Raw genomic sequence first — 16701 nt, 5'->3', positions numbered from 1 at the left:
CAGGAATGCCTATATTACTTAGTGCAACAGATTAAAAATATTGCGAATAATATAGACAGTGAGCAGTTAGAGAAACATAACAGACACACACACATAACACATCAAATAATCAAGTAGTTCACCCAAAACTCTTTGGCTACGTCTCTTGGTCCAGCTTTCAATGGTGACCTCTCTATTATGTCTTCAAGAGTAGAGTTTTTACAAAAGTGAGCTCAAATTGAGTCTCAACACAACAAGAACAAACAACAGGGTTTTGCTTGAACACCTCAAGTCTTTCTGAGTACACAGACTCTCCCTCTCACTCTCTATCTTTGTTTTCTCTCTGTCTCAGCACTGCCTGCCCTGTCTCTACCACTGACTAGCTTTTAATCCTATCGGCGCTTGTTTGTTCATCTCCCCTTTCGGGCTCTCTGGCTTCCGACCTCTGTCCGTTCAAATCCCCTCTGAGCATTAAACAATCATTGTGAAATGCCTTCAGGTATGGTGGCCACCTATTTTTAAATGGAAAGGACCATTGGCGTGGTTGAAATCCCCGGGAACACATTTCTCTATTTACACAGAGAAATACACTAAAAACACTGAAAAACCTGCAAAACTCTTTTTATCGGACTTCAAAAATCATCGAATCCGCCCTATAATCCTTTCGGATCCGCCTTTGGTGGCTATCGCAAGCCCACTGTTGATCTGGGTGATCTTTGATCCAACGGTTGATATTCATTTCGGGCGACTTATGCGTACGGAGATTACCCGCCCGAAAAGGCGGTTTTCTCTCTCCAGTGCCAAGCCATGTGTCGGCCAGTGTATGGGATCGGGCGGAGCCCGTCCAATACCACTTACCGCCTGAGGCCTGCCCGAAATCCTGCTCATTACGGAACTCAAAATATATAAAGATGCATGTATAAACCTTTTGGGTCTGTTTTATCACTCTGGGCACATTTCCTTTGTATTTTGTTTATTTAAAGAAAATGTGAAAATACATAGAAAAACCCTTTTTACCGGAACTCAAAATATATAAATTCGCATCTATAAAACCATTGGGTCTAGTTATAGCAAGTCACATGTTTGTATCGGCCCTACTCCTTTGTATCGCTATGATGCGATATATCGCAATCACATATCGCATGGTCTTCGCCCCCCTCGGTAAGTCTTCCCTTGTGTTTTAGCGATGCGATATTGCAATGTAATCTAGGCCGCTGATCTGTGCGCTTGATCAACGGTCCTCGTTAAATCGCGTCGATCGGTATCGCAATTTCCATAAGGCCAGCTCCGATAGACTCCGCATGCTGCCTCAGATTGCGATATGCTGATTAGATTTGGACTGTAGCTCGGTCAGATCTGATGGCTCCTATGCGATGTTTCTTAAGCCTCCAATAGACTCTGTTTTCGCCATTTCTTCATGTTTTTCCCATTCGATAGTGTTTTCCGCCATTCTTGAAGGTTTATCATTTGCGATAGTGTTTAAGTATTAAAAGACTTAGAGGTTTTTAGGATCCATTTTGGATCATTTATATATGGTTTTTATTTTTAGTTATTACATGTTTTTATGTTTACTCTCACAATTATGTAGAGGCATTTTCTCTTTAGCTAACTCAATTTTATAATTGTGTTTAAATTTGTGTGATTGTTTGAATTTATAAATTTATATATAAATCTTACTCCAACTTGAGTCTAATTAGGTTAGGCTATTTCAAATATAATGTTATACATTTAAAGTGAAGAAATTAGTAACTTAAAGTTTATTTATAAATTTAGTTTATAAAATTCTTAATACTATCTATATATATATATATATATATATATATATATTGACAATTGGGTCAGTCTTGTATTTGCATGACACAGAGTCAATTTCAATAGTCTTCTTCTCCATAGACTAGATTACTCTATGGAATTTGAATCTTGGAGCCTTTAATTCACACAATACTTCATTTCATGGAAATCTATGATAATAATTTATTTGAAAATTCCCCCCCACAGCAGCTGTGAGTATAGGCCAAATGTCATGCCAATGATCAAGTTGAATGGTGATTCTAGCCACCTGCCTAGTCGCATGCTCATCTCAATGCATAGGTTTAGTATGATAACTCCTCATATTCCGTGGGAATTAACAGATTCAGTGGGAAGGTACACTCGCTCGACTTTGGATTATAGGGAAGTGATGACCAATTATAATGGCATGGATTGATACGTTGAGTTGCAAGTAGGAGTGATGCAGGATCATATTGCCTCCAAGACAAACTCTGTTTGTCTAGATTTAGTGGTTGTTTCATTTACCAAGGGAGTTAGTTCTTAATTTATGTAATTGAGTGTAATTAATTTGTATTGTATTTTTCTAAGTTTGTAAGGATATTTTAGAGAATATGTATAGAAATTGTAATTAGATCTATTCCTCGGGATAAATTTTAGGAATATTTATGATAGTTAGAGAAATATGGGGGAACTTAGATTAATCAGAGATTTGTGGATCTAAGAGTCTTATATTAGAGATTTAGGTGAGGATTCTTTTGATCTAAACTAAATCAGTTCAAAATCCATTTTCACGTAAATAATAGTTATAATAGAGATAGAGGGGTGTGATAAAGGTAGAGACAAAGTGTGCAAGTTATAGGGTTGAAGAAAAAAATTGGCTTAGTGCCAGAATGGGCCAATTAATGTAAATCAGGGTAGAAAGGACCTTTTGTAAATCTTATATATATATATATATATATATATATATATATATATATATATATATATATATAGTTCAACATGTTAGAGTTTATGCCCTTATATTTTATAATTGTTGCAGAGGAAACCAAACTCAAGAGGAGTCTATGTGTTCAGTTTCACGAGAGATTTGAATCCAAACATTGGTGGATTCGGTATACATAAAGCTCGGGAGAGATAAGTGTTGATTGTTGATCAACAAGGATCAATGATTCATTAATCATAGAAGGGTCACGTGGAGGCATTGGAAATATTGTAGGAGGGCCACAAAGAGAGATGAATAGAAGCAAGAGAAGACAAAAAGGCATTCTATATAGGAGGAGACCTAAATTAGATTAACTTTCAAAACTCAAGGCTCAGAAGGAATAGTGCAAACTGAGATCTAAGCTCATAGGAAACAAATTGAGCATTGATAGTGTCGAGGAGGAAGAAAAAGAGCACGAGTGACCAAGTATCATTAGTTAACGGATTGTCAAGTGACGAGAATTTTCTCATTACCCAGGGTTGTTAAGTCGGAAGGTTAGAAGTCCTGGAAGGTTAGAAGTCTCGAAATGTTGTAAGCTTGTAACGATTTGCAAATTTGAATTTAAATAGAGCATCAAGATCCGAGATTGTGAAGAAAGAAAACTTGGAAGGCCAGAACCTCGAAAATCCTATGGATTCATTTAAATAGCACATTAGGGTACTCGGAGGGGCCCACAAGGAGAAAGGTAGAAAAGTAAACATTTCTAGTTATAAGGTAAAATGGTACCTGGGGAATATTTTATAAAGGAAGGACTACTTAGGAGCGATGTTATTGGAAGGATAGCCATAGTCAGCAAGTCAAAATCCCATAAGGTTTTAGAATTTGAATTTCAAAGAATTATGGACCCTCAGGGTCATGAGAGTTAATGTAGTGCTTGGTTACATTGCTTAGTTCTTAGGAACACGAATTGGTAAGGTAGAGGATTAGAAGATTGGTTCTAAGGTTATTAAGAAGAACTTGGATATAGAGTTTTTGAAGTGTTGGATTGCCCCATAATTATCTCCCACCGTAAAATTAGTAGAGAATGGATTTTGAATCTTGTAACGCTTCTGTAGCAAGGATTGAAGGAAGCACCTTTTGAGAAGAAGACAAGGCCATGTGAGATTTGAGCTAACTTGACCTCGGATACAAGTTTGGGTTTGCATCATGGAGGCCACTAGAGAGGATGGAAACTTCCATATTTAGATCAACAACGATTACACCAAATTTTTGTTATTTATCCCTCTCCTTTGCAAGACATGTCGACCCTTAATTATCATGTCGTTAGTTTTCATTGAGGTTATGTTTATATCTATTGGCCCCTCCTTGGGCATTCTCTTGTTTCCTCTATTTTGGTGTGTATGCAATGCACCACTTGGTTTTCCTCCAACACACTCTTGTATCTGCATGGGCACTGTGGGGGTCAAGATGGTCATCCAGCCTCAACCTACTAGTTCGTTTGTCACCCGAGATCCTATGTCTGCATTCCATATATTAAACATAACAGGTGGCAGTCTCAAAATCACAAACAAATTCACTCTATATGGGAAAAACACCCTACTTTGAAAGTTTACTTACTCCACTAGTAGCCAAATAGTGATGGGTTTAGGATGGTGTCAATAATTATGGCTCTTATAATAATTGGCACCCCAGGGTCCCATCTGTGGAGCTCAATTATCATCAGTTATTTAGCTCATGGATCTGAATTATGTAGGGAATGACATTGTAACAAAGGATATAGTTGTCGAATACATGGTTATCACGACACTCGTGGTCAAGGTGCTAGTGGTTGGGTTGCTCGCAGTTGTGGTCATCCTGATTATCGTTGGTATGCTCATGATTGTGGTGGTAATGGTCGAAGCTATGCTCGAGGTTTGAATGTTCTTGGCCAAGGATATAGTCAAGGCATTGCTCTTGGTCCTCTTGTTCATCACATGATGCTTCTTCTATCAATGTGCAACATTGTGCACATTATCTTTATTTCTAGCAAATGAAGTATTTAAATAGTTGCGTGCTCAGTTTTGTTGTTTTGTATGCCAATCATCGGTCATCGGAGCCAATGTATTTGGAAACTTATTTTTCTATCTGATAATCTCGTTAAGCTAGGTCTTCACAACCTCATGGTCATTTACTTGTCCTACTGGTCTAGCTTCCCTACAAATAGACTGGTAAAATATAAAATACTCTTTTGTATATCTCCTTGAACTAATGAAATGTCAAGCTTAATTTTTATTTTTATTTTTATTTTATGTGAAATTTGTATTTAATTTTAAATTATATTACCATTTAAGAGTTATAATCTTTGATATCTTCAAATTTTCATGTTAAGTTAAAGGGTTTAAATCAAATTGTCTAACATAATTTTTATAATTATAAATTCTAATATTATCTAAATATTAATATGGTGTCCCACTAAATTTTAATATGCAATTAAACATTTCAGAAATTTCATATTTTGATTTTTTTTTTTTTTAATTAAGCTATAATACATTTGAAATATTAATTCACTAAAATAAATTTTATGTAAGTTCTAAAGTTGAAGTCAATTTTAAAATCTAATTAAAAGTTTAATTCACAATAAACAAGTGCTACATAGTAGTTGTTCCCCATTGTTTAGTTTAAGTATAGGTAAATTAAAGTGGAAAATAATAAAAGAGCCATGAGATGTTACTTATGCACATATATATTTAATTAAGATATGTCTATTAATTTATATATGATTAATAAAAATTATAAAGTTTTTTTTTTTTTTTAAGAATATATTAATATATTACCATTTAATTTAATTTAAATATTAATTTAAATTAAATTATATTTATATAAAATAAACATGATTAAGAATTCTACCATATTCTTTTATTATTAATATAATTTATCTTCTAAATTAAATTATATTTATCTAAAATAAACATGATTGTTTTTAAAAATTAATCTAAATTACGTTAATAATAAAAGATGGTAGAATTTTAACAATTTTTTAAAATATCTTCAAAATCAAATCTAACACTTATCACAACTCTACACATCATAAATATGAGCAAGCTAAAAAGGGCTTCTTGTGAAAGAAATCATTGTTATTATTTAAACTTGGTGCCTTATTTTAAACTCGGTGCCTTCCTTGCTAAAGGATAAATTATTTTTGAAATTGACTTAATAAGACTTTTGTTTAAATAGATGTAAGCATTGTAATTAATTGTTATACCTATTAAAAGTAAATAATTTTTCAATTATTATTTATAGAGTGATCTGCCAAATTGAATAACTGTTGAATAATTAAGCTGATAAGCATCCCTCCTATTGGAATTGGACATTTCAATCATTTTGTTAATCATAGATTCCAATCAGATGGATGAAAATAAAATATGATCGAATATTTTACATCAATGGATGAAATGGGTGAAGATAACTTCCTTCCATATCTAAATCAAATGATTAAACCCTATTTAAATTAATTTTTTACCATATTATGATTAAAAATTTATTGTTCCACTAACTATTAACCACGTATAGAGATTAATGCAAATTTGATTGCCTTGATTGAAACTCGGTACATAACCTATTTTGAAACACATATCCATTATTGAAAGGACCATTAGACTATGAAACTTTTACTTCAACCACATGTCCATTGTTGTTTATAATTAAGCTTATATTGTAATGTTTCCAACTCGGCAGTGTCCACGTAAACTGGAAAGTGTTGCTCGTTCACATTCTCAAGAGAAATGTTTTCATTTCTCATGTTTGGATCTACCCAATTTTGATTACTTAGGGAGGTACTTTTCATTCTCTCTCAAGATCAATCTCCCCAACCAATCCATTGCTCTCTCAATAATAACCCTAGGGAGAGATCAGAAGTATAAGACTCATCATAAGGAAAGATACATAACATCAGACTCATCCTGTAAACCAAAACCCAATGGCATCAAGGTCAAAGCCCAACTGACCATGGGATCAGTCAATATTATTCATGAGGCCAAACTCTCCAACCATAAGCAATGGTTTCTTAAGCACAATAACCCAAGGGAGTAATCAAAGTCAATATCTACAACCGTCTCACTGGTCTCTCAATCAAACAACGTGACTCAAATCAGGATCAAACTCTCCAACCATACCAATGGTCTCTCGATCAAACCCAATGACCTAAGAGAGTACACAAGGTACATCTCCCCAACCATTAACACAGATCTCTTAGTCAATCTCAATGACCTAAGAAAGGAATCCCTATCTCACTATCAAACTCCCCGACTATATAGTCTCTCAGTCCACGACCCAAGGAAGGAGTCCTAATCTCAATGTCAAAAGGGTCAATCTCCCCAACCATATTGTCTCTCAATCAAATGTAATGACATAAGGGAGAGTACTCAAAATCAATGTCCCTAACCAAGCCTATTGATCTCTTAGTCAAACACAATGACCTAATGAGTCACTCCAAGCCTCAAAACCAATCTCCCCAACCATAAGGTTTCTCAGTCAAACTCAATGACCCATGGGAGTAACCAAAACAATCTTCCCAACCATAAACCATGGCTTCTGAGCCAGGCCCAAGGGAGATTCATGATGCTATACAATCAATGTTTCCTCTCTCCAAGAGAGGGATTCTCAACCATCCCAAGCTCCTCTCAGAAGCAAACAAACTTCATTTAGGATAGTGGCTTTGTCAAAACATCAACAACCAGCTTATCGATAGAAATGTATTCGAGCCTCACAGCTCTTCTTAGGACAACATTCTAGATATACTGACACTTGATCTCAATGTGCTTCGAGCTATTATGAAAAGCAAATTCTCCAAAAGCTTCACACAACTTTGATTGTTACAATATATCACAGTGAATTCCAACACTTGATCAAACAAACCTGTAGACAACTTTTGAATCCCAAACTGCTTTACAACAGGCTAAACAATCAGCTATATGCTCAACTTCAGTCGTGTTAAGTGCAACAGAGGTATGCACCATACTCATTCATGATATCTAGGCTAAAACAACATCCATAAGTGCATCTAGCCTAATCATATTTCATGCAGCTGCAATTCACCATTCAATGGTGTCAAGAAAATATTTCAATATATGTTTCGTTGCAATTTAATGTGCACACCAGAGCATAGCAAATATCAGGTTTCAGATAGTTCAAGAGCCAATAAGTTGATGATACAAAGAAGGATTAGAATCAGGGTCTTGCAATTTCTTCAAATTTTTAATCATGGAGATGTCCATGGACTCGCAGTGATCACACAAAATTTTTGAAGGATTTCAACAAGCTTATGCAATACCTTCAATTTCATATAGTAATATATTAGACAAAGATCCTTCAATCGGCTCCCTCTTACACTGGACAAAGAAGTCCTCGGCCCTTGCCAAAAACATATCATCACATAGAAGAAAAATCATGGGCTCATCTTCAACAAATTTAGATCAGCATCGCTCTTCAAAACTTTTATCCATCTTCATCTCGGAAGTCACAACTGGCTTGTTTTCGTCATAGATGAAAACATGTTTCAATTTGGCTTATATGTCTGTTGCCTCCAAGTACAGAGCTTTATCCAATACAAGTCTTCTCGTCACAAACTTTAGTTTGTTCTTCCATTCATTAATTACCACAACTATGGTAACCTTCATTATGTACCTGCAATCCACGCTAGGAGGCCAAGGAAAAACAAACACAACCAAAACGAATACAAAGACAAGACACATCCACAAATACAAGACCACAAGCCACCATAGTCAATAGCATGATGAAGACCAAGATCCAATTCTTACCAACATAATGTTTAAAAAAACTGATTGTGAATATATAAGCTTACCAGGAGCAAAGCAGCTACACGGGTACCTTCGTGTGGATAATATAATCATCATCAAGGTCTCCAACACAACAACTTTTCCATTTCTAAGAAAGAATTGAATTCAAAAGTTGAGAATAAAAAATTTCATTAATCAGACTTATTTGAGATAGAGCCGAGAATGAGCATTACTTGCCAAATGGCACTGAAAAAATAAGAAGAAGACTATAAATTGTGTCAAACATCAACATTACTAAATATCAGTGTTCCAAGTAAAGTCTTTACATTCCTTTTGCCTTATAAACACTGTCAAACATCACTCAAAAATAAGAAATCAGTGTTCCAAGTAGTCTTTTTATTCCATTTATCCCATAAATACTGTCAAATTTGTTTATCACTCAAAGATCAATTTTGAAACAAAACGGGAGAAGCTGGATAAATGAGTAAACCAGCAAGCCCATGAGGGAAACATGGCACTGCAGTTGAGATAAAGAATTTCAATTTGATCAAGAAGATAAAGATTCAAACAAAATAGAAAATGCTTGTGTGCTAAGCTCAATGAACTGTTACTCATTTGCATAGCACAGTGGCAGTTATAAAATCAGATTCACTTCACTGCTAAAATATCAAGTGACAAGAAAGAGAGTAGAATAGAAGAAAGAAGAAACTCTTGCAGCTTTAGGAGACAAGACTATGTTGTGGTATTAAAGAATGAGACACATAGGAGAGAAGGGACTTTGAGTATTGCATGGAAATAGTACGGTAGAAAATATGTCTAATTTCTCTCTGTATTTTGATTTCAGTGAACATTATTTATTTACGAAGCAGAATTGGGTGAGATTCTTCTCTGGTGCTAAGAGTGCATAAGGAATACTACAACTAGTACATAAGGATGTGTTTGGACATGAGCCAGTTCCATCATTGGGTAAATATCTGTATTGTGTCTCATTTATAGATGAATTATTAATAAATATGTGGATATATTTCCTCAAGAAAGAATATGAAGTCTTTGACACATTTAAAGAATTTAGAAATCTAGCGTAGAATCAGATAGAGAAGAAAATATAGGTGTTGATTACTGTGGGAAAGAATGTGAAGAGTTATTTGAAAAGCGTGGTATAGAAAGGAATAATACTAACCCATACAAACCTCAATAGAATGAGTTGTGGAAAATATGAATAAGGCATTTATGCAAAAATACAGGAGCTTGCTCAGTGGTTCTCAGTTAGGAAGGGAGTTCTGGGTAGAGGTACTGGATACTGCATGTTACTTAGTGAATGGATCACCCTCATCAATGTTGTATGATAAGAATCCACATGAAGTATGGACTAGAAAGAAACCATATCACACACATTTGAAGATATTAGGTTGTGATGCATATGTACATATTCCAAAGGAAAATATAACTAAGTTTTATAGAAAATCTGAAAAGTGAATCTTTATTGGTTATAAAGATGGTTTAAAAGGTTACAATCTTTGGAACCTAGAAACAAAGAAGGTTTTGTACAATTGAGATGTGGTATTTAGAGAAGTATAATATGTTATCAAAAAATAAGTCTTACCAAGGGAGGAAGAACAAAAGAAGATCGATTTTGAAGTATAGGATGATGATTTAGACGCTATAGAAGAACATGAATTAGAAGAAGAAGAACCACATACTCCGATTGTGTGGAGATTAGTTCAAGAAAGAAGTCATCCAGAAAGGAATACTCAGCTTGATTTTTTCTTTAATTTTTATTTGTTAGTAATTTATTGATGATGAGCCTAGAATTATTACGGAGGCAGTGGATTCAAATGATGGAAAAATCTAGAAAACTGCCATGGTTGAAGAAATATTAGCCTTAGACCAAAATGAGGCTTGGGATCTAGTGGATTTGTTAGTTGGAAGAAAACGCATTGGCAACAAATAGGCATTTAAGAAGAACTTGAATGTAGAAGGCATTGTGGAGAAATAAAAAGCTCGATTGGTAGCAAAAGGATATTCTCAGGTGTAGGGAATTGATTTTGGTGATATATTTTATCTAATTGCAAAGTTAGCTTATATTATATTTATTTTATTTGTTGTTGTTGCTTTTGTTTTAGTAAGGTAGAAAAAATAGATGTGAAGACATCATTCCTACATGGGGATTTGGAACAAGAGATCTATATGAAGTAACCAAAAGGATTTGCAGTGAAGGGTAAGAAAGAGTTGGTATGAAGGTTGAAAATTTCCTTGTGTGGGTTGAAGAAATCACACAGGATGTGGTATAAAAAATTCGATACATAAATACAAGGAATTAGCTTCATAAGAAGCAAATTGGATCACTGAGTGTATTTTAAATTAGTTGGTGATTGTATTATTTATTTGATATTGTATGTGGATGATATGATATTGATTGGAAATGAAAGGAAAATCATATAGGAAGTGAAAACCAGTTGTCTTTTAAATTTAACTTGAAGGATCTTGGTGTTGTAAATTTCATTTTGGGAATGCAAATTAAAAGAGATCAGGTAATGAGGAAACTCTGGTTAAATCAAAGGAAGTGTATCAATAAAATATTGTAGAGGTTTAATATGTAGGAAAGTAAATCAATGAAGGTACCTGTTCATGTAGGTGTAAATTTATCTGTAGACCAGTGTCCCAAGACACAAGAAGAGGAAGAGGAACCCTGGATAATATGCCAGTGCGATTGGAAGTTTGATGTACATGATGGTTTTACAAGACTAAACATTACACATGTAGTGGGAGTACTTAATAGGTATATGTCAAAACCATGGAAAGATCAATGGACAATAGTAAAGAAGGTTTTCAAGTATCTATGTGGCATTATTGATTAAGGATTTTTCTACTAAGGAAGGCTAGGACTAGAAAGAGTGTTGGGCATACATGGCTTTGTTGATGCTGACTAGGTTAGAGATCTAGATTGTAGAAGATCCACAAGTGGATATGTTTTCAACCTATTTGGAGGAGATATCAATTGGATGAGAAAGAAACAAATTGTAATGGCTCTTTCAACCACAAAAGATAAATACATGGCAACCACTCATACAAGTGAGGAAGTAGTTTGGTTATAGATATTGTGTTAAGGGATGGGGTTGGTACAACAAGCTATAATGATAGATTGTGATAGCCAAAGTGTAGTTTTCTTAGTGAAGAACCCTACTTATCATTCAAAGAAAAATCATATTGATGTTCATTATCACTTTGTGAGGGATATGATTGAAGAAAAGAAGGTGTTGTTGGAAACGGTGGACATTTTGAAGAATGTTGTAGATGGATTAACAAAATTTGTTAGTGCTAAAACTTCTTTACTATGTACAAACAATAGATGTCACCGCTCTAAATTTTTCACTATGTAGTCCTATGCTCCCCTATATGCAAATAAAACAACATATGTGAGAATGTTGTGTATGCGTTACATTATTTGCATGAATTATATGCACAAGGAACAAAATGGGGTCCGAGGGGGTTGGGAAGCCCCTACATAGGATTTAGGGCAGCACCCTAAGAAATTTTTTGGGTGGTTTTTTTGCATCCATTTTGGCAATGTTTTGGACATAGATTTTGCTAAAAGTGGTTATGTGGTGCATGATGGTTTTTCTCATGGTTTTTTTAGTTTTGGTTATGGATCTATGGTTCATTTTGTGGTTCATATGCCACAATATGTATATTATATTGTAATACTCTACAAAACTTATATAATGATAAAAATATTAATAGTTTTCCCAGGTTTCTGATTTTCAATATAAAATCTTTGTGTAAATTGTGTGTTTTCCATTGTATATTTTCTTCTTTAATTAAGAATCTGTTTACAACAATTAATTGTATAGGGTTAAAACCTACACTCCTATGGGCGACTTTCCTAGGAGGTATAAGGTTAACTGAAAAGACTACGTTCAAAGAAATTTTTTCTCCCTGATCTCATCTAGACAAGATGGAATGTATTGAGAAACTTGGAGTGAAGAAAAATTACATAGGGGGTGAGGGAAACAACATGACTGTGTTTTCTTTTCCTTCATATCCCACCCATAAGAGGATCTTGAGTATCGAGAAACCTAATTTACAAACTAGATGGAATGTGAGAGAGGAATGTGTGTTATCCATTGCAATAATGTAACTAAGAATTGTTAAACTGAGAGATCTAAAAGATCCCCAACCACGTATTAATTCATTGTAACACATCCTTGATCAATAAGAAATGATGAAAATGATGTAAAATTATTCCACATATCAAAGTCTTGGAACTGATACTCACCACTTGATGTCTATAGAATGAAAAATTGATTAGCTAAGGTTGTATGACATGATCGATCGGTGACTTGATATCCACATCAGAGTCATTTCCAAATAATTTTATATGATTTTCCATCGTTCTCATGTTGGAAAGGTATAAAATATTTTTTGTTTAAGTTACCTAGTGGTGGCTCAGGAGACTATCCTCTGCACTTTACATGCAACTGCTCATATTGTTAAGGAGGCATGCTGTCACCTCCCACTAACATGTAGCTTGGTGGAATGGTAGAATGATGCCCACCACCACCTCGCATCTCGATCACTCCATCTAGAGAACATTTAAACAAATTATTAAAAAATCATGTAATATATTATTTTAAATTTATATATTATATTTACAAAGATTGTAAAGATATCCAAATTACTGCTTATCTAATGAATTGGATTAAGGTCATGGTTGATATTTATGAGACCAAAATTACTTGAAAATAGATAGGGTATTGATGGCTGCACTATGTGGAAAGAATTTATAATCTTGAAAGATACTTTTATCTCCAGCTATCTATACTTTCCACCAAATATATTTAGGGAAAGAAACCCAAAGATGCTTGAAGACATTTTTAACTTTCATTGATCCTAAATAATGATGATCCCAAGAGGTGAATTAACCACTTATTTTGGATATCCAATTTAGTCTATCCTCCATAGGATGCAAATTATGCTTCCATACCAAATAAACGAAAACAAATTCCAAGACCAATGAGAGATAAACTCTTCCTGAGAAGAAAAAAGAGGGTACTCGAGAAGGACCAATTATTCCCCTATTTTTCAGATTTCCAACATTGATATCCTAATGAAATAAATTCCATCAAATATATTAATTTTAGGGTGACTATTTTGAGTCAAAATATTTTCCCACATGAGATTTTGGAGGGATTCATTTTGGGAAAAATAGCTGCAGATATCTTTGTTTGGCAGAAATTTCAAAGGCTTGCAAATATATTAATTTTAGGGTGACTACTTTGAGTCCAAATATTTCACCATGTGAGGTTTTGGAGGGATTCATTTTGGGAATAGTAGTTGGAGACATCCTAGTTTGGGAGAAATTTCAGAGGCTTGCCATCCTCTTGTGCCTTCATCCTCATTATGCCCAAGAGAAAAACGAGAAAGCATGTTTTCTAGCAAGCAAGCTAATTTTTTCAAGGCAAACGGTACAATTAGAATACCCCATCCTTTCCACCTACCTTTGTGCATCCAACAAGAGATGTTTGGAAGTGAATATTTATCTTGGGAGGACAACCAATCTTGAAGAGAGCTAGATTCTAGATTTTATTCTAGTGGAGGGCTATTGAGGATCCCATTGCTCTAGATACTTATCTTCATTCCATTACTTGGAATCCAAGTTAGATGCTCTTTAACGATTAATATAGTTGAAGACAAAATATTATAAATGGGGGAACCTCCCTAATCCCAAATGGGATAACCCAATCCCCATAAAAGTATTTAAATTTAAGAACCTTCTTCCACTAATCATTAGAATGAGATGTTAACCTACAGACCAAATTTTCCCCAATCACTGTGTTCACTAGTGATGGATCTGTAATACCTAATCCACCATGTAATTGGGAGTGTTAATAATGAGCCATTTGACTAGATGAAATTTTTTGATGTTAGATTTTCCTCCTTGCCATAGAAATTTGTGGATATTTTCAAACGTTAGATTTTGAATTCCAAATGGAGCTCAAAAGGATGAGAATTGAAACATGGGAAGTGCTGAAAAAACAACCTAAATAAGAACCACACATTTAGCTGGATTAAGCCAATGAGCTCTCCATTGGTCAAAATTATACTTGAATTTGAAATAACTGGAGCCCAAGTTTTAGAAGTGGGAATTTAGGAATATAATAATACTTAAATACTTCAACTCCTACCAAGTGTTTTCTATTGAAAATCCCAACATATTTTTGATTTGGGTGATGAGGGATTTGTTGGCATTCCATCAATATATTTGAATTTTACCTTTATTAATATGTGCTCTATATACTTTAATAAATTTATTCAGAACTAGAAGAAACCTAGAAGCTATAATAACTAATTCACCCCCAAATAGTAAAGTGTCATCAACAAATTGAGCATGATTTATATTTTTAATACTTGGACCAAGGCAAATACCTATAATATTTTATCTTGACAATTCAAGGCCTAACCTTCTACTCAAGGAATTTTCCATTATGATAAATACAAATGGGAAAGAGGATAGCCTTGTCTCAAAGCTCTTGAAGCTCTAAAAATTTTTGGGTCTCCCACTGACCAAAGAAGAGATTCAATTGTTTGAAATGAAATTTTTTAGCGATTGTAACATTTATTCCTCAAACCCAAATGTTCTCATAACTTCAAAGAGAAGCTTATATAAAACTCAATCAAAAGAATCAGCTGTGTCTAATTTAATAATCATCCCATTTTCATGTCAAGTTTTACTTGAATGGATCACTTCTTGGACAAGGACTATGTTCTCCTCAATTTGTATGTTGCCTACAAATCCTCCCTAGTTTTCTAATATCAAATTTGATAAGAGAGGCTTGATTCACAATGTTAGAATTTTAGAAATTAACTTGTAGGTAAAAATTTCGAAGGGAGATAGGTATAAAACAAGAGGAGGAGGAAGGGTTGACCTATTTTGGGACAAAAGTGAGAAGGGATGAGTTGACACCCTCTTTAATACACTTATTCTTGATGGAATAATATATCATTATGCAAAGATCAAATTTAATGATATCTCAACATTGTTGATAAATATGTGTTGAGAATCCATCGAGACCTAGAGGTTTATCTGGGTTGAATAAAGAAAGACATTCCATACCTCCTCTTATGTAATAGAGAGTAGTAAAGCCTCATTATCCTCTTTGAAAACTAGATGAGGAATATTTTCCAGCATACCACACATAACACTATCCTCCTAGCTACCTAGTTATTCATAGAGAGAATGAAAGGGATGAATGATCTCCTCTTTGATCTGTGAGAAATATCCCATCTACAAATATTGAATTTATATTATTTTTCAAGGTTCTTTTTGTGGGATGATATTTATTATTTTTTTGTATTTTTATCTCCTACTTGAAGCTGCAAGATATGGGATTTGAGTCACCATTCTTCCTCTTCTTCTCTAATAGCATTGTGGTATTTATCAAAGTTTGATTTTCCTCCACCAAGATCTCCTTGTAAATGGGGAGTTGCTCCACTTGTTATTGTGTTAAGATCTTGAATTTTTATTTTTGAAGCATTTTTCTTGGCCCATTGTTTTAAAATCACTTTTAGATTTTTAATTTTTTGTTCCCAAATAAAAATTGGATAACCTGTTTTATTCATTTCCCTCAAGATTTTCAAACAAGTTCCCCAAATCTAGGCTTATGCAACCACAATGGATTAAATATGAAAGGTAAAGGGCCATAATCCAATATAGTCTGAATTTCTAAAGAAATAGGACAATGATTAAAACCACTCCAAGACAATATTTTAGAGTAAACATGAAGATTTTGATTTAAGGAAGGAATGGCTATAGGAAAGTGATACAATATTGTAGCTATGTGACTTAGACATATCCTTTTATTACTCCACATATATTTGTTTTCTTGAGTCTTGATATCTATCAAGCCTAATCTAATGATAAGGTCTTACATCTGCTCTTGAAATGGGTATCTAACTAGGGATCTTCCTTTCTTTCCCACAGATGGAGAGTAGTGTTAATGTTGTCTCTAAAAATACAGTCTTGGCACCAATAAAATTCCATTAGCATTTACAGGGAAGATAAACGTTTTATTTTTTCTTGATAATGGAGTAGCATATAAATATTGAAGAAACAACATATCTTTTGAGAATGTAAATTCAAAAGTTGAACCACGAGCTAGTGAATAGTGGATTGAAAAGAGAGAAAATGAAAGTTAAGAGAAGACCACACAATGCACAAACCTCGTGAGGCTCCATGAGAATTTACTATCTGAAGTT

This window comes from Pinus tabuliformis, chromosome 2_1 (genome assembly GCF_031772625.1).
Source record: "Pinus tabuliformis cultivar Carrire ecotype Pingquan chromosome 2_1, CPIR1, whole genome shotgun sequence".
NCBI lineage: Eukaryota > Viridiplantae > Streptophyta > Pinopsida > Pinales > Pinaceae > Pinus > Pinus tabuliformis.
Note: the sequence above shows the minus strand (reverse complement) of the source record.